This window comes from Pristiophorus japonicus, chromosome 13, assembly GCF_044704955.1.
Source record: "Pristiophorus japonicus isolate sPriJap1 chromosome 13, sPriJap1.hap1, whole genome shotgun sequence".
In the NCBI taxonomy this organism is placed as follows: domain Eukaryota; kingdom Metazoa; phylum Chordata; class Chondrichthyes; family Pristiophoridae; genus Pristiophorus; species Pristiophorus japonicus.
The window spans coordinates 37,442,609-37,462,614 of record NC_091989.1 but is presented as its reverse complement, the minus strand read 5'-3'; the positions used below and the strand labels follow the sequence as shown (position 1 = coordinate 37,462,614).

The window sequence follows — 20,006 nt, the reverse complement described above, 5'->3', positions numbered from 1 at the left end:
TGAAAAATGGGGTGATGAGGTCTTTTTCGCCCGGTCGCGATCCTCGGGTTGTTTTTTGTGGCGGCGCTCAGAAGCGTGCCCCGCGATGACCGCCAGGGAAAACACAGCGGTGCAGCCCTGCCGGCAGCGGTGAGTTGGATAAACTTCAAAAATGGTAAGTTAAACTTTTTATTTTTTTAGATATTTTTGCAGTGATTTGTGAGGTAAGAGCGTTGACAATGTTTTTTGAAGATTTTTTTTGAATTTTTTTTTCCCTCCCAAGGCTTCTCTCGAAGCACTCCTGACTCCGCACTAAAGTTGGCGAGGTCCCCATTTTTGCGCCGCAAAAATAGCTCAACGCCTCCCTTTGCGCTGCGCCCCTGGTGCAAAGCCCAAATGATGACAGTTAAGCAATTAATCGCTAACGTTAATTGGGTGGTAAATTTCCTGCCCCACCTCCGTTTTCGCCACGAATGACTGGAATGACTTGACTTAATTTTCTGTGATGAGTTTAGTCCGTATCCACGATGTCAGTAGAGGAACTTCACGGCGCTCAATAAATTTGAATGGGATCCCAGATGGCGAGATGCCGTTATCGCACAGTTTACAGAGGAGTGATGTATCTCGGACAGCAACTTCTATATTTTCACCTTAGCTGTGCATGTGTGCTCACAGGAACTTGCTGTCCGATTTGCGCATAAATAACATTGAGTGCCGATAGCCTCACCGTTCTTTTCACAACAAAGTCCGGCCCTCTGACTTTGTGCAGAAGTGTAAAACGAGTGACAGTGAAGCAGCAGCCCATTTTATATTTCTCCTGATCTTTGCTTCCAAACAAAGTAAAAATAAATGAACACTATTTCAATTTAAAAATCTTCTCTTAAGTTTACCAAAGTGGGAGTGGGTGGTTGGTAGTTGTGACATTATATGTGGGTATCATGTGTATCCCTCGAGGTGCCAGGGCCCCAAGCTCTCATGTTTCTGTTTATTTTATCGCTTATGGGCCCCACCCTGCATTCCTTCTCCAATCATGATTCTCCCCAATTAGGATCTTAAGATGCATTTGGCAATGATTGGGATTAATGGCAGATGTCCCTCCCCACAATGCATGGCAGGCTAGAATATGCCCTATCCATTTTAGAGGAGTGCAGGCGCAGAGGCTGCTCTTTGTATATCAGTTGGTGAGTTTAGTAACTCATTCTAAATTATTCTGTATGGGAGAAAAGTGCTGTGTGTTGATTTAATATTGGCTCTGAATTTGCGGTCGGAGGCTTCCCATGGACATAGACAGGTTAAGTGAGTGGGCAAAAATTTGGCAGATGGAGTATAATGTTGGAAAGTGTGAGGTCATGCACTTTGGCAGAAAAAAATCAAAGAGCAAGTTATTATTTAAATGGAGAAAGATTGCAAAGTGCTGCAGTACAGCGGGATCTGGGGGTACTTGTGCATGAAACACAAAAGGTGATTATGCAGGTACAGCAAGTGATCAGGAAGGCCAATGGAAGCTTGGCTTTTATTGCAAAGGAGATGGAGTATAAAAACAGGGAAGTCTTGCTTCAGTTATACAGGGTATTAGTGAGGCCACACCTGGAATACTGCGTGCAGTTTTGGTATCCATATTTAAGAAAGGATATACTTGCTTTGGAGGCAGTTCAGAGAAGGTTCACTAGGTTGATTCTGGGGATGAGGGGGTTGACTTATGAGGAAAGGTTGAGTAGGTTGGGCCTCTACTCATTGGAATTCAGAAGAATGAGAGGTGATCTTATCGAAACGTATAAGATTATGAGGGGGTTTGACAAGGTGGATGCAGAGAGGATGTTTCCACTGATAGGGAAGACTAGAACTAGAGGGCATAATCTTGGAATAAGGAGCTGCCCATTTAGAACTGAGATGAGGAGAAATCTGTGGAATTCGCTGCCTCAGAGAGCTGTGGAAGCTGGGACATTGAATAAATTTAAGACAGAGATAGACAGTTTCTTAACCGATCAAGGAATAAGGGGTTATGGGGAGCGGGCGGGGAAGTGGACCTGAGTCCATGATCAGATCAGCCATGATCTTATTGAATGGCGGAGCAGGCTCGAGGGGTCATATGGCCTACTCCTGCTCCTATTTCTTATGTTCTTATGATCCACAAATAAAATGCCCACGTACCTGGTGATCCGGGAGGTATGGAGACTCCTGGTCCTGGGGCCGCTCCAGTTACCCGTGGGTAGAGGCCCACGTATCTCAATGGCATAGGCAGTTCACAAGCGCCCCTGAGATCACGTGGATGGGCCTAACCAATGAAAGAAAGGAATTCCCATTCATGCTTATGGAGATTCTGTATGTTCGGAAATGCCGTAAGTATGAATGGGAATACCCTAAAAAATACCTCTACACTTCAAAATAAAAAAAATTAAATCATGTATTTAAAATGAATTAAAATGGCATTTAATTAAATATTTAAAACAAAAATTAAATTTTTTGAAAAATAAATTTACCTGTGTTAAAGTGGCTAAAAATAAACTTACCTTATTTCACAGGTTTTTAAATGTATAAATTATTGATAACATTTTATTTTCTGTTTTTGAAAACTATTACGCTGGTGAAAGCATGCCTCATGAGCCATAAGAATTTCATGGGCATTCGCTGGGCAGTAGTTGGGCAAACAGCTCAACTCTCCGCTCCTGGATGCCCTTTTTGCAAGAATTCTTGACAGATCTCAAGTTCTAGGCTTTGGCGCATGCTCAGCGCATGCCTAAACCCGGAAGCTGTATGCGCGGCCCATACACGTATGTACACACCTCATACATCTCATACACCTCATACACGGCCGTAGGGCTGCAAATTACCGCCCATTCATATTTCTTGCTTTCAAAATTCACATTTGCAGGAGGAAATTTGTAACCTGGAAACTGTGAGAGTTTAAACTAACTTCTAGAAGTGATCAAGGACATTAAAAAGGCTAATTTCCCTACATTCTGTTGGAGATAGGGTCTTCATCCTCCTCCCTCCCCCCCCCGTCCTTGTGCCACCACAACTGGACTAGATGGGTTATATCGACAAACACAGTCAGGATCATTCTCTATGGTGGCATGATTCTTTACACATTGGCTGCCTTGACCTCTTTGAGTCACAATTTGTATGTAAGAAAACACGATAATTTGGCTTTGGTTTTACTTGCTAAATAAGTTGTAAGTGTGTAAATAGATCAACTGTCTGACACCCAGTTATTAATGATTCAGACTGTTTCATTGATTTTGGAAAGATGGTTTATTTCAAAAGAGAAAACTTCTGTTTACGAAAGACAAATAAATATTTAATGCAGGTTGCCCCTTGACATCAAGAAATGCAAGTAATAGAGCTGTCAAATAGTTCCATGGGAGATTGTTTTGATAGGTATGTTTTTCAATTCACATGAGTTTTTAGACACAAGTCTTCAGACATTTAATGCTTCATTGGCTATATTAGTATATGTAAAGTATGCATCTGTAAAGATGCTCACCTGGCTTAGCCAGTCATGTGATGTTTACAAGACTCAATAAACTACCAGTCCGTTGGGTCTAGGTCATCCATGATGAGGTATGCAGTTGCGAGCCTAGTGGATGAACTGGTAATGTATAGTGTGATTGTTAAACCTTTGTTAATAAAACAACCAGTTCTTAATAGCAATGTGTTGCTATGAATTCTTAAGCAAAAAACCCATGAAGTAAATACATTACAGCATACTTTACACATTATTTTGAAGAGTTCTAGTTTCACACCACCTTGCAGCTTCAAAATGAACACCGTAGATCATAGCATCATCGAAATGTATGGCACAAAAGGAGGCGATTTGTCCCGACGTTCCTGTGCTGGGTCTTTGAAAGGGCAGTCCTGCTTCGTCCCACATTCCCGCTTTTTGTCCGTAACCCTGTAAGTTCCTCATACTCAAGTACCTGTCCAGTGGTGCAAAGGGGAATATTTTCATTGGATCTCCTTGGTGCCCAAGGCTCCATCAGCACAGAGGCTGCTGACAAATCCCAAGCCAAGCAGGCCTGGCTACAGCTCTGCTCATCCGCCAAACACATTTTGACAAGGGGACCTATAACTGATGTTAAGAGCCTCATTTACATATGTAAGGGGCCTCATACCTGTTTCAGGTGGCCACCAGGGATGCCTGAAAAATAGGACTGCCGAATTTGACAGTGGTCCCGTCACGCATACAGATAGCTGTGCTATTGCTAAATTTCTTTCAGCGGCATCGCGGTTCTGCGGCAGGTCGGGGCCATTAAAGGAGCATCGAGCGTCGGCCTGGAGCAGTGTGGAACAGACGACTGCAAGGTACAGCGCGAGCTGGTGCAGGAGGGCGACGACAGCGAAGAGGGTGACTGGATTGGATGTCATCAAGGTCCAGGTCGGTGATTGGAGCGTGGGCAGGTACAGCAGGAGCGGCGAGGCCGGGGCGAAAGAACAGCGAGTGATCGTGGAGCGACGCGATCGGGGCCCAGGAGAGGCGTGGGCCCAGGGGCAGCACGGGCCAGCCCACCCTGCGATTGTGTGCACATTAGGTCTGTGCAGCAGAGTTGATCTCCAGTCATCTTGGTTAATCCTTGCCACTGGGCCAAGACCTAGATATGTCAAGCCCGTGTGGTGGCTGGTGTGCAACGGCCACCCAACGTTAACAAATTCCACGCATAGGCATCTTCCACCGTTCAGAATGTCGTTTGGGACCTGGAATATTAGGTCCTTCATTGAAACCTATGAACTCATCCCTTTTTGGCGTGGAAACAAGTCATCCTCGATACAAGGGACTGCCTATGATGATTGCTAAATTGGTCATTGTTGTGCAGTTTTACGTCTGGAAAATGGGTGCAATGCATAGCAATTTCCACCCCTTGATTTACAGTGAGTTTGCAAAATATTTTTCTCTTTTTGCTTATACCATTTAACCTTTGATCGTTAACCTCTATGCTTGACTGTCAGATTGAGTACAAAACCCTATAACAATTTATCTTAGTAAACATGGCTACAGATGGGGGAGATCTTTCCGAACCAATCTCCCTGATTTCTATGAAGAAATGATAACCTACTCAACCATAAACTTTGTGTACTTGAGCTTCCAAAAGGTATTTGATAAAGTTCCACACAAAAGTTACAAATTAAGCTTGAAGTTGTCTGGAATTAGGGCAAGGCTTGGATAAGGATAAGATATTTGCCTGAAGATTTGGCTAAATTTCTGAATTTATCAAAACTACAGTGAACAACAAGCTGTAATGCATCTCAGCTGTTCCAGCCTGTCACTTGGTCATTAATTGGCCTTTGGAGTTGGTGAAGGCCTTCATTTCATGGTCCAGGAATGAACTGGTGCTTTTAATGGCCAGCATAAAGTTTGACTGATGCTACTTTACATTTCTGGAGCACTCGATAGTGTACAGCATCTGGGCCTTTTATGGCATATTGGTGAACTGCTGATCTGCGTACTCGTGGTGAATTATTTAGCAAAATTCCTTTGCTGGTGTGGATTATTTCCCCCCCCACAATCCTATTGCATGTCAGTGACATAGTGTGATACCTATCCATTGATATGTTTATAAACAAAACTTTTAGCAGTCACTTTTTCAAAAAGACCACGACTGAGTTATAACCCGCGATTGAAACGTCTTAAAGTTTTAATTAAAGATTTACTCTCGGAGTACAGCGACTACAGCTTTGTAGGAAAACACAGCTACCTTTCTGTGCCAGCAGCATTCTAATAGGAATGAAGTGAATGACCAGCTGATCTGTCAATAGGAGATTAATTGAAGCCTGAACAAACATTCTCTGAACTAGGAATGGAAAAATTAATATTTTAAAGGGGCATCACCTTCAGAAAAAGTGATTGGCAAACTTCCAACTCCTGATAATAAATCAAGTTGAAATGCATCATGTCCTCAATGTGGGATTATTGTGAAGAACACAATATACACCTTTGCTTTCTCCAAAAACATTTTTAAAAGAGTTTGCCAAACATTTCTTATTAATAAAGACAACATTTTTTTAAGATTAGTAATTCTAAAGTTGATAAAATTAAAAAGTCTCCAAAATCTGCAACAGCTAGAAGGTGGAACAAGGATCCACTCTCAAATGGTTCAAACATTTGATAAGTCATAGAATTATAGGGGCGAACTTAGTGGACTCAACTGCCCGCTGGTGCCGAGTTTTCTGGGCGGTCTCCCCTCTAAGCGAGTTTGGTGGAGGCCTCCCGCCGGCAGGGAGGGAAGACCGCTGGGGTTGCCCACTGGCGAGCAACATGCGTAAGTTTCCTCCCGCCTGTCGAGCTGCCAGTTTGGTCCGGGCAGACGTCCGCTGCAGCAGGGGGAAGGACTGCCGCGTGGACGCATGTCTAACCTTAACGGTAAATAAGAAGACCTGCAAAAAAAGTTAGAAAACTTCTTTATTTTTTTTCCAGCGATTCAGGCGGATGGGGTCCCCTGAAGGTTTTCTAGTGTTTTGTTTTTTATTTTTGGGAAATTTACATTTTTATCTATTTCCCCCCTCCCTGGGCCCGACTCAATCCTTGGCGGTACTTTGCCGAGGATTGCATTTGCCGCTGAGATTGGGAGCTCCCGCCCACTGCCACCCAGATTCAGGGTATAAGTCGCTTTTTTGCCACTGGGCGGTCTTTCCAGGACTTTTTCAAGAAACTTCCGCCTTAAAGTACTGTCAGGATCTCAGCAGTCCTTTGGCTGGCACTTGGGGCGGAACATAGCTTCCATCAGGATTGGGGCCGTAGAATGGTTACCGCACAGAAGGAGGCTATTCAGCCTGGCGAGCCTGTGCAGAAGCACTCCAGCTAGTCCCACTCCCCTGCCCTTTCCCCGTAGCCCGGCAATTTTTTTTCCTTCAGGTACTTATCCAATTCTCTTTCGAAAGCCATGATTTAAGTTTGCCTCCACCACCCTTTCATGAAGTGTATTCCAGATCCTAACCACTCGCTGTGTAAAAAACTTTCTCCTCATGTCGTCCTTGGTTCTTTTGCTAATTCCTTTAAATCTGTGTCCTCTGGATCTCGACCCTTCCACAAATGGGAACAGTTTCTCTCTATCTACACTGTCTAGACCCCTCATGATTTTGAAAACCTCTATCAAATCTCCTCACAACTTCCTCAACTCCAAGGAGAACAGCCCCAGCTTCTCTGGTCTTTCCACGTAACTGAAGTCCCTCATCCCTGGAACCATTCTCGTAAATCTTTTCTGCACCCTCTCTATGGCCTTCACATCCTTCCTAAAGTGCGGTGCCCAGAATTGGACACAATACTCCAGTTGAGGCTGAACATGTTCACTTTTTCATTTGTTATACTCTGCAAGGTAAATAATGTGAATGAATCGGATGTTTGACCCTTCAATGGCTAAAATCCACTTGATATTTCCTTAGTATAAGATATTTTCTCTTTCCTCCAAACAACATATTTTTCTTTTCACTTTGGTTGCAATTGTGCAGCTCTCCACTGCAAGATAATGGCAAGCTCCAGCACACCACCAGACAAATGATGCTTGTTATCTTTATAATGCAGAGAATTCTAGCATCAAGCACTCGCAAACCTAAAGCAAGTGGCTCTCAAAGACCATCTTTAATGAAACTTCTTAGACTAATATGCACCCTTTCAACCCTTTCAATGAGCATTACTGTCTAAAACTGACTGCTATAAGAGAGCTGTAGATTGGTGGAGCAGTGTTCAACTACACCTCAGATTAGACTGGCCTTCTCTCCTCCTGTTCAGATGCTTCTCTAAAGAAGACAAACCTATCACTCATCTCTGGTGTATCAGTCATTCTTCAAATGAAGAGATCCTCCGAACAATATTTCTTGCTTCCCGCCCACACCCCCAAAAGATTTTTACCTGCGGAGTTCTTGGTTGTTAGCTATGACGGAGCGATAATCAGAACATATTACAACCATATTTAACAGGATCCCAAACCAAAGTAAGTGCTCCCAGATCATTAAAACAAAAATTCACTTTGTTAATCTGCACTTCTTTTCTCTGTTCTTTTGACATACTCCATATGGTACTGTGACTGCTACTTCACAATCTGGACTATCCACATTAATTAAATAGAATCTGGATAGGCATACGTTATAATGGGTGCAGGGCTCAGTCCAAGGACTGTGGTGTATAAAATAAAGTCGCTATTGGAAAATAATTTTCTTGTAAAACTTTGACAACTTGTGCAAACACTATTTAATAATCTGTCCATGCTCAGTGCTAGATACTGCACACAGCTACAATAGAGTTTTTGATTCTGCAGAATCAAACCCTCCTCCAGTTTCTCCTGTCAGTCAATTTATGAAATGTGTCTGCTGTAAATATTGAACAGAGAAGTCGATCTAAATCATTTTCATTTGCACAAGTCATCCCACGACAACTGTCAGTTCCACGCCATGCCTGAAAGGAGGGCCTCTCATGGCCAGCTCTGTACATGTCCTTGTAGGTAGCTTCAGAATGATTGGCAGTGGCTTGGGAGCAGTAATTGGACCTTTGGCTCTCTGTCGCGGATCGTGCTGAAGAGAACTGATAAACAGGAAGGGGAGAAATTACCTGCGTGAGGAAGAAAAAACAATAAATGAGCTGGGAGGTTGCTTGAGGTGAGGTTTTGTGCCAGCTTCAGTCACGTCTCTCATTACAAATTTAGTGTTCAGGATTCACTGGATTAAAGATTTTGCAGCCACACACCGAAAGTGGCATTAGCTTCTGAAACCTTTACTTAATTACTGTTTAAAGTCAGACATGGCTCCAATGGGATTTCATGAGGTGGTTAAAACGTGTTTAGGTCATCTGGCAACATTTGCTGTGTGCTAACACTTTGGAGAGAAGGACGGCACAACATATTTCTCAGTTGAAGAATTTTTAGATTTGTTACTATAATTTTGCTCTAGAATGTCTTTGTGTTTTATTTCCTAGTTTTTAATATTCATGAGTAACATGTAGTTAATTGAATGATGCTCCAAATTGGCTCATCAGCGACACTAATCCCTGGCAGAGGCTCTTGTAACCTAATTTCGATATCAAAGCAGTGCAGTGCACATTCTTAGAGGGCCTGTGCTTAAACTACTTACCAATGAATATAATTACAGGAATTAACAGTTCCTCCTCTGTTCCTCAATTGAATCGGCTCACAAATATAATTTGGTGGACGTTAGCATTTAGCCCAGACATTATCTTAAATTTTTCAGCTTTAATGTGATGCTAGGCTATCTTGTAGGCCATATTGTTCCCTTGTGTGTTTTTTCTCATTTTTTCTCTGATGCCTTGTCACCACGGAAGCTCCCCCAGTTATGGGGACAGACAGAAGAGGCCGTGTCATAGATCGTGCCATGGTTGCCATTATTTCCACGCGACATAAGAACATAACAAGTGTCCTGCTTCGCCATTCAATAAGATCATGGCTGATCTTTTACCTCAACTTACCTCCTGCACTATCCCTATATCCCTTGATTCCTCTAGAGTCCAAAAAGACATCCAGACATCTGCAAATGTTATTCCATTTACCATATAAAGGTTGTGTTCCCTGCAGTTGAATATGTGGTTTCCGGCCAACAGTTGTTGTGCGAGAAGTTCCGAAAACTAGGAGGCCTCCCATGAGCAGGTGAAGGACGGAATCTGAGGGCAGGGGTAAGGGGGAGGAATATGATATAACCAGTAACTAATAGTAACTCACTGAAATTGTACTGATAATTAATAATAATACTGGTAACATTTAGATTCACCTCATAACAGTAATATAACTCACTGATACACCTATTGCTAGTAGTTACATATAGACTAATACCCCAATATCCTACCTGTAACTGGTAGTAATGGGTGTAACACCAATGATATATTACATGTAATTAGTAGTAACCGTAGAACCCGCTGATATTCACTCTGTAACTACAGTTAGAATCCCCCCTGCATTGCACAAGGTATAGTCAGGCTCCCCAGTCAGTGCCATTGTCAATAGGTGTCCCAGGTCTGCAGGGAATCCCCTCTAGACCCTCATTCCTCTGTCTCCCTCTCCCCTGATCCCAAGTGCCATTCGAACTCACCATGCTGCTGCTGCTCTGGGCTCTGCACAAATTGTTGGATCCCACGTCCACATTCCCCAATCTCCCTCCAACCCTGTCCGAGCCCCGGCCCCCTTTCTCCAGTTCTTCCCCCTGAAACCCCATCCCCTGCTCTAGTTTCCCAGTGTCCCTTTCCCACTCACTCTAGCCCAAACCTCCCCTTGACGCCGCCCCCCCCCCCCCCCCACCTTGGCCCAGACACCAGTCTTCCTCACTTCCCCAACCCCATTCAAGCCAAAATCAACCAACCCCAGGTCTCTCTCTCGCTCTCATCCGTCCCCCAATCCACCAGTTTCCCTCTTCCCGTTGACCGCGTGCGGACTCATTTCTCCCTCTCTTGACCCTCATACTGCTGTCACCCACACCCCCGCAAGCCCATGTGGGTCTGATAGAGGTGATGAATTCAATGAGAGCTGAAGAGGAGATGGGTTAGAAACAACAAAATGTTGAGTAGGAGTGGGGTAACTCAATGGGTTGGGGTTTCAGGTGGTAAACTGGAGGTATCTGAGACAGCTGAGCTAATATCTGCAATTTTGGAGATGAGGAAATCATTCTTCTTGTATTTAGCTGGGATGAGCATAAAGGAGCTAAGGGAGTGAAGTCAGGGGAGGTGGTTTGTATTGCAGAAGAAGAGCTTGGGTTTTTTGTTTCTTACAAGATGTTCTGGAGTAGTAAAAGGATTTTGCTGCTGAGAGGAAGAAGAGCTATTACTGATGTAGTTAAAGCAGATCTGGCGATGTATGGTCAGGCTGGTTTTGAACTATGTGCATTCAAGCTTGCAACCCTTGACACCTCCAGTAGAAGGGGATCCTGCTCTACCGAATGAAATGGAGTATACAATATAAAGAGGGCCATGGGATTAATATAGTTAAGAAAAATTTGATAAAAACTGTACTGTTTTGGGCAGGCATATAAAATGGAAATGGACCTCTTTGGGGAACATGCATTATGCAGTTTGTAATGATTGCTTTGGGCCCATATGTTGCATCAGCCTGTTTTTTTATTCAAGTCAAAATCTCAAATTACAATGAACGGAAGAGATGAAAAAACATAGAATAAAATGGGCTAGTGGGAAGAAATTACATTCCAAATGAATGAGAGCCCTGCATGAAAGACTTAAAGCAGTGGGAATTTTAAATAAAGCCTGGTTGTGGAAGGGAAATTGGTTTGAAGAAAAGAAGCAGTGTGGAATTGTTCGGTGAAGAATGGATTGGGGGTGGGGCGGGGGGGAGGGGTGGCGGTGGGGGCGGAGGAGAGAGTACAGAGTGCTGTGCCCCAGGGATTAATGTTTCTCAACTACATTAATGACTGGCAGGCAGAAACCCAATGTAAATTAACAACATTTGCAGATACTCAGGAAGTAACCTGTAAAACTGTAGATAAAATCTATAAATCAGACAAATATTGCAGATTAGATTCAATATTGAGAAGTGCAAGACACTGCATGTTGAAAGGAAAATGGTTGCATTTGTACACCATGGATGGATAACTAATGATGAATTTGAAAGGGATCTGGGGATAATGATAGATTCAATAGATAACGTGCTAAATTACTATGGAATGGCAATAAGCAAAGTGATTAAAATGTAATTATTATATTAGTCGATCAGAAGAATGTGATTGGAGATGAAAACTGTACAGTTCCCTAGTCAGACTAGGCTGTATTTAATGTAGTCAGTTTTGGCACCAAGATATAAAGGAGACATCCAAGCCACAACAACAATGCAAAGAAGAACTTTAAGTCTGATCACTGAAAATTGTGTAAGGTAGCTCTCTCTCTACTGTCAGATTTGGGATTGGATGAGGACAGGTGGTTGTAGCATTTTACTGTATTTGGAGTTCATTGTCCATTCCAGGATAAATGTTGGCCTGGATACCAGGGGAACCCCACTGCTCTTATTTGAATAGTGGTTTGGGACCTTTTAACGTCCAGCTGAACAGGCAGATGGTATCTCCAGCAGTGAAGCACTCCTTCTGTACTGCTCTGAAGTGGCAGCCTAGATTACATGCTGAAATCAATAGTGGGACTGAAAAACCCAGCACCTTCTGAATAGATGAGAGAATGCTGACCCAAGTTGACTCTGGAAAAATCTAATATTATCCCCTAATTATTCGTATTTTGTTTGCTCTCCGTAACAATTAATTTTTAAATTTGATCTCTAATATTTGTTTTTGTTTTTCGTTTACTTTAGTACTCTAATTATCAATCCTTCGTGGTTCATTCTGATTACATTTGCCTCTTGTATTTGACAACCTGTTCATACGTTTTAAAATTATGTCCTTACCCCTTGCAGCATAATTGCAACTATATTTGACTTTTTAAAATTAAAGCAATCACGATATTTTTAATGAAAAAAGAAAAGAAAAAAATGAGAATGAAGTATGGACCACGTGTGGAGATGGGGGGAAAGTAAAGGGGTGAGCTGGGAATTAGAGGGATAGTGCAGAGCTTTTGGCTGCAGGGGAAAGCAGTGCTGAAGCAGGGATCATGGAAGAACTGGAATTGAGAGTGAGAAACATTTAGAGGGCATGTAGAATGAGGAGGCTCAAATTCAGAAGGTGCATGCAGTGAGTGGGCTTATATCACGAGTGAGTGGGCTTTGAGTGAGGCCTGTGATTAGGAAGAGCAAGCTTGGGAACAAGAATAAAGTAGGTTGGAGCTGAGATGTTGAGAGTGTCAACGTTTGGGACTTAGGGTTGCTGTGGAGTGGAGGCGTTAGGATTCAGGGAAATTCAAGGTCTGGGTTTATGCAGTGCTTTCTGGGAGTTGTAGTTTGATTGCTTGCTAATGTTGCATGAACCTCGCAGTAGAATGTGCTTTTTATAGAAACATAGAAACATAGAAAATAGGTGCAGGAGTAGGCCATTCGGCCCTTCTAGCCTGCACCGCCATTCAATGAGTTCATGGCTGAACATGCAACTTCAGTACCCCATTCCTGCTTTCTTGCCATACCACTTGATCCCCTTAGTAGTAAGGACTACATCTAACTCCTTTTTGAATATATTTAGTGAATTGGCCTCAACAACTTTCTGTGGTAGAGAATTCCACAGGTTCACCACTCTCTGGGTGAAGAAGTTTCTCCTCATCTCGGTCCTAAATGGCTTACCCCTTATCCTTAGACTGTGACCCCTGGTTCTGGACTTCCCCAACATTGGGAACATTCTTCCTGCATCTAACCTGTCTAAACCCATCAGAATTTTAAACGTTTCTATAAGGTCCCCTCTCATTCTTCTGAACTCCAGCTGATTCAGTCTTTCTTGATAGGTCAGTCCCGCCATCCCGGAAATCAGTCTGGTGAACCTTCGCTGCACTCCCTCAATAACAAGAATGTCCTTCCTCAGGTTAGGAGACCAAAACTGTATGCAATACTCCAGGTGTGGCCTCACCAAGGCCCTGTACAACTGTAGCAACACCTCCCTGCCCCTGTACTCAAATCCCCTCGCTATGAAGGCCAACATGCCATTTGCTTTCTTAACTGCCTGCTGTACCTGCATGCCAACCTTCAATGACTGATGTACCATGACACCCAGGTCTCGTTGCACCTCCCCTTTTCCTAATCTGTCACCATTCAGATAATAGTCTGTCTCTCTGTTTTTCCACCAAAGTGGACAACCTCACATTTATCCTCATTATACTTCATCTGCCATGCATTTGCCCACTCACCTAACCTATCCAAGTCGCTCTGCAGCCTCATAGCATCCTCCTCGCAGCTCACACTGCCACCTAACTTAGTGTCATCCGCAAATTTGGAGATACTACATTTAATCCCCTCGTCTAATCCCTGATTTCCCTTGATAGCCACGGTTGAGCCACCTTCGCTTTTTTATTTTTATGCCAGACAGGAATGTACAATTGTTGTAGTTCATCCATGCGGTCTCTAAATGTCTGCCATTGCCCATCCACAGTCAATCCCTTAAGTATCATTCACCAATCAATCCTAGCCAATTCACGCCTCATACTTTCAAAGTTACCCTTCTTTAAGTTCTGGACGATGGTCTCTGAATTAACGGTTTCATTCTCCATCCTAATGCAGAATTCCACCATATTATGGTCACTCTGCCCCAAGGGGCCTCGCACAACGAGATTGCTAATTAATCCTCTCTCATTACACAACACCCAGTCTAAGATTGCCTCTACCCTAGTTGGTTCCTCGACATATTGGTCTAGAAAACCATCCCTCATGCACTCCAGGAAATCCTCTTCCACCGTATTGCTTCCAGTTTGGTTAGCCCAATCTATGTGCATATTAAAGTCACCCATTATAACTGCTGCACCCTTATTGCATGCACCCATAATTTCCTGTTTGATGCCATCCCCAACATCACTACTACTGTTTGGAGGTCTGTACACAACTCCCACTAACGTTTTTTGCCCTTTGGTGTTCTGCAGCTCTACCCATATAGATTCCACATCATTCAAGCTAATGTCATTCCTAACTATTGTATTAATCTCCTCTTTAACCAGCAATGCTACCCCACCTCCTTTTCCTTTTATTCTATCCTTCCTAAATGTTGAATACCCCTGGATGTTGAGTTCCCAGCCCTGATCATCCTGGAGCCACGTCTCCGTAATCCCAATCACATCATATTTGTTAACATCTATTTGCACAGTTAATTCATCCACCTTATTACGGATACTCCTTGCATTAAGACACAAAGCCTTCAGGCTTGTTTTTTTAACACCCTTTGTCCTTTTAGAATTTTGTTGTACAGTGGCCCTTTTTGTTCTTTGTCTTGCGTTTCTCTGCCCTCCACTTTTTCTCATCTCCTTTCTGTTTTTTGCTTTTATCTCCTTTTTGTTTCCCTCTGTCTCCCTCCATTGGTTCCCATCCCCCTGCCATATTAGTTTAACTCCTCCCCAACAGCACTACCAAACACTCCCCCTAGGACATTGGTTCCGGTCTTGCCCAGGTGCAGACTGTCCGGTTTGTACTGGTCCCACCTCCCCCAGAACCGGTTCCAATGCCCCAGGAATTTGAATCCCTCCTTGCTGCACCACTGCTCAAGCCACGTATTCATCTGCGCTATCCTGCGATTCCTACTCTGACTAGCACATGGTACTGGTAGCAATCCCGAGATTACTACTTTTGAGGTCCTACTTTTTAATTTAGCTCCTAGCTCCTTAAATTCGTTTCATAGGACCTCATCCCTTTTTTTACCTATGTCGTTGGTACCAATGTGCACCACGACAACTGGCTGTTCTCCCTCCCTTTTTAGAATGATACCTGCACCCGCTCCGAGACATCCTTGACCCTTGCACCAGGGAGGCAACATACTATCCTGGAGTCTCGGTTGCGGCCGCAGAAACGCCTATCTATTCCCCTAACAATTGAATCCCCTATCACTATCGCTCTCCCAGTCTTTTTCCTGCCCTCCTGTGCAACAGAGCCAGCCACAGTGCCATGAACTTGGTTGCTACTGCCCTCCCCTGATTAGTCATCTCCCTCAACAGTACTCAAAGCAGTGTATCTGTTTTGCAGGGGGATGACCACAGGGGACCCTTGCACTACCTTCTTTGCACTGCTCTTCCTGCTGGTCTTCCATTCCATATCTGGCTGTGGACCCTTCTCCTGTGCTATGACCAACTCGCTACACGTGCTACTCACGTCATTCTCAGCATCGTGGATGCTCCAGAGTGAATCCACCCTCAGCTCCAACTCCGCAATGCCGACCGTCAGGAGCTGGAGGTGGATACACTTCCCGCACATGTAGTCGTCAGGGACACTGGAGTCGTCCCTGAGTTCCCACATGGTACAGGAGGAGCATAACACGCGACCGAGCTCTTCTGCCATGACTTAACTTTTAGATAGGCAACAATAATGTTAAAGTTTACTCACTGTTAAAGAGAAGAAAGAAAAACTACTCACCAATCACCAGCCAATCAATTAACCCCTTTGGCTATGACGTCACCTTTCTGTTTCTTTTTACTTCTTTTTTGCCTTCTCCCTGTAGCTGCACAAGCACGCCTTTTATAGGCCTCACCAACCCCGGACTCGCGCTGCTCCAACTGCCGCCGCCTCACTCTCCCGCTGGGCCTTTTATAGGCCTCCGACCCCGGACTCGTGCTGCTCCAACTGCCGCCACCTCACTCTCCCGCTGGGCCTTTTATAGGCCTCCGACCCTGGACTCGCGCTGCTCCTACTGCTTTGAGATATTGGCTGAGCCTCAGGGTGGTTGATGGGAGTTAGAGTGGACTTTCTTAGCTCAGAACATTGGGTCACAGCAGGAGAGAGTGTATTCAAGGTCAGGAATGTTCGGGAGTGTTGTGGAAAAATATTTCCGAGACTGTATAATATATAAAGAGAGGTTTATTAAATCGGAGACAAAGCTTTGGGAGAAGTGTTAAAGACCCCTGTCTTTGAACCAGCTTCTCAAATTGGTATCTTCAGTGAGGTTCTTTTATCTTACAAATTACGTCACTTTACAACACATGCTTTAGCACTACAAAGCTTTTACTATCGAAGGCTAAGCTTTTGATATAAACCATCCTGCATTGTGACAGGGCAGTATAAATAAGTGCAGGCTTTTGGCACCGGTATAAACAAACATACCCAGCACTTAACTCTCCAGTGTTCATTATCTCACTTTCCTATCTCCATAACTCAAGGCCAGCATACCTTGAAGTCTAACTGTGTTTTTTATATAAAACATAATGCATCAGTATTGTATTCCTTACAAAATTCATTAAAGGGGAAAATAAAACAAATGTTTGGTCCCGTATCCTAATCAAGTATATGTCCAAAAATCCGCTCCAACAATATTCCCCCTTTTGGTCCTGGAGGATGTTCACGAAATCCAGATGACCACAATGATAGTAGCATATATTCGTCCTTTGGAATATGTTACTTCCCTGATGTTCCGTATGTCCACTTTGCCTGTAGCTCTAGGCTACCCTTCAAAGATAGTGGTCGGTGTCATTGTCGTCTGTTTCTTCATCCATGGTGTCTTCAGGTATTTCCATCAGGTGTGCTTCTTCTTCGGCGATTACATTGACTACTGGCATCAGTCGAGCCATCATAACTTTACAGCAGATATTAAAACACCCGATAATCAGACAGCAAGTAATTATTATTACAACCAGAATAATTACTCCATGCATAAGATACGACCCCCAGGATCCCCCTAACAGTCGGTCAAACCAGCCAGATCCTCCTGCTGTTATGGATAACTTCTTTACCTCCCTTCTTATGTGATCAGCGAGGTTGGTTATGTTTTCTGAATTAACGGGAATGTAAGTGCAACATTCAGCTCCAATTAAGGCAAATGTGCCCCCACTTTGTGCTAGTATATAATCTAGGGCCATTCGGTTCTGGAGTACCATTGTGCGTATGGCTACCATTTCAGCCATTATGCCCTCTATTGCTTCAGCAGTGTCGTTAACTATCTGTTCCAGTACCCTCTCTAGGTTACGTAATTCATCCATGGTGCGTCCTATCCCGAATGGGAGCATCATGACCCCAAATAGCCTCTCTACCGGGGTAAGATCTCGTCTTAGTCGATCTGGTGTCTGTACTTTTGCTAAAGTACGTACCCGTCTGACAAAAGGGACCACATATCCCAAATAACAGGACCCCCTCCAGTTCTGAGGTAACCAGGAGTAGGCCTTATGCCCGCACACAAAATAAGTGCCATTGTATGCTGTTAGATTCGATCCCAATCTCTCTCTCAGCCCCCGTCGCCACCTAATCTTAGGGTCCCAGTCCTGGCTACTTGTCTGATTCTTCAAACCCTCTATTTCAAAGAACCCCTGGTTTGTTGTTTTGCTGGCTATTATGTTCCACCTGGCGAGGTTAAAGTATCCTGCTACAAAACCTGTTTCCTCACCAGTCAGGTTTCTAGTGAAACAAATGTCAGCGGTGGGCCTTCCAACTCCTGAGGTGTTGGTCAAAACCAGGAACGGGGGTCGTACCGACCTATTGTATTCCGGCTGGTACCATCCGTCAAATGCATCCAAAAGGTAACCCCCCCGATCTCCACGTTTTTTTTCCACTCTGGTTCCAAGTATCATTTACTTCCCCTGTACCGGTTTGTCGCATTACTCACTCCGCTACTTCTGAAATGTTAAGGGAGATTGACCTCAAAGGGATGCCTCCTTTGCTATGTATGGGGATGTGCGAACATACCCAGCAACTAGAAAAGTTCTCATTTTGCGCATAAACATTAGACATGTACAAAAAAGGTATTCACATGTAACTCTCGTTTCGGTCTTGCTAGCAGGCCGGACCTAACACGAACTATGATAATCGCACCGATCGCAATATATAGTTTCATCATCTTATTACTCTATATTTAACAAATAGTCAAAGGCAAAATGGCCGTATGGCTTGCTTGAAGAATCTCTCGCTGTCAATCTGTAAATAGACAAACAACAACAACTAATACGTGTGCTAAACGGCTGGTTCAAAAACCTTAAGCTGGGTCCAATGCTTCCATTGTCCATTCCCTTTAACATCGATGCAGGCACAAGTGTCCCTGCTGATTATAACTTCATACGGTCCTATCCATTGTTTGGGCAAACCCCGTTTTTTTCGGGAGGACCCTTACCATAACGTGACTTCCCGCCAACGGGACTTCAGGGAGCTTTGTAAGCTCCGCTTCCGCGTCTCTTTCTTCCTGATTGTCCCTAACTAATTTACGCATCCCTTTTAATTGAGTACTTAGTTCCAAAACATACCGTTTTATTTTGTCTTTTAATGGGCCTACATCGGCCCCCCCTGTTATGATGTTCTCTGGTAATTGCATCGCCCTTCCTGTCATTAGTTCATAAGGGGTTAATCCGGTTGTCCGGTTTGTCGTGGCTCTTAACTTCATCAATATAATGGGTAATACTTCTGTCCACGTTTTTCCTGATGTTTTCATGGCCTTTGCCAGGGCGTTCTTAAGGGTATGGTTCATGCGCTCTACCATCCCAGAACTCTGCGGCTGGTCGGGGATGTGGAAGTTTTGTTTTATGCCCATCAGCTGGCATATTGTTTTTACAATTTTTCCGGTGAAGTGGGTGCCTTGGTCAGAATATCCTTGCCACTGTTGAGGCAGTGCAATCACGTGTGGGGAAAGCTTCCACCCACCGGGTAAATTGATCTATAATCACTAGGCAATATCTTTTTCCATGGGATGGGGCAAAGGACCTGTGAAATCCATTTGTATGTGTTCCCATGGCCCCTGTGGACGGGGCTGGTGTCCCATTTTAATTTTAATGGGCCTGCCTGGATTATATTGTGCGCACGTAACGCATCGATGGCAATGTTTGGCGATATCTCTCCCCATCCCTTTCCACCACCAATCACTCACAAGACTCCCGGTCATGGCCTCTCATCCTGAATGAGACAGGCCATGATGCAACTCCAATAAGGTATTCTGTATGCATTCAGGCGCCATTACCTTGTCGTTTCGTCTCCAAACGTTATCCTTCCCTTGCGTTGCGCCCTGCTTTGTCCACATACCTATTTCCTCCTCAGAAGTGTCCTGGTGTAGTTTCTCAATACTTATCTGTTCATCTCGGGCCCCAGCGGTACTGACTTAATTTTAATAATTTAAAATCATTATCAATGGAGAGTGTTTTTTACCTCTTCAAATTCTTTTTTTTCCAATTAAACCAATATATTTTTCACAGCTGATATCAACTGGTATTTAGTAAGTTATGTCTTTATCCATCGCAAATACCCTTTCTTCCCCCATGCTGTCATATAATCGTGTACTACCCCGAATGCATATCTACTGTCCGTATAGATATTAACAATCTTATTTTCCGATAATTCCAGTGCCCGGATAAGGGCTACCAGTTCTGCCACTTGAGCTGACGACCCCCCATTAATTCACCCTGATTCAACTGTCTCTAGATCCTGGTTAACTACGGCCCATCCGGTACGAGGTAGTCCCTCTACGTATTTTCGTGAGCCGTCCACAAACAAGGTTTGTTCTGCGGTTTGAAGGGGGGCGTCTTTTATTCTATCCTCTTCCATATCCTCACATACCTCTTCGCAAAA

At 43.9% G+C, this 20,006-nt stretch overlaps 1 protein-coding gene across 3 annotated transcripts in view; it reads left to right on the top strand.

The window, feature by feature from the left end:
* The window catches only part of LOC139278518 (voltage-dependent calcium channel subunit alpha-2/delta-1), a 794,302-nt gene that overhangs the window by 306,074 nt on the left and 468,222 nt on the right, over positions 1 to 20,006 (top strand). The window lies entirely within an intron of this gene.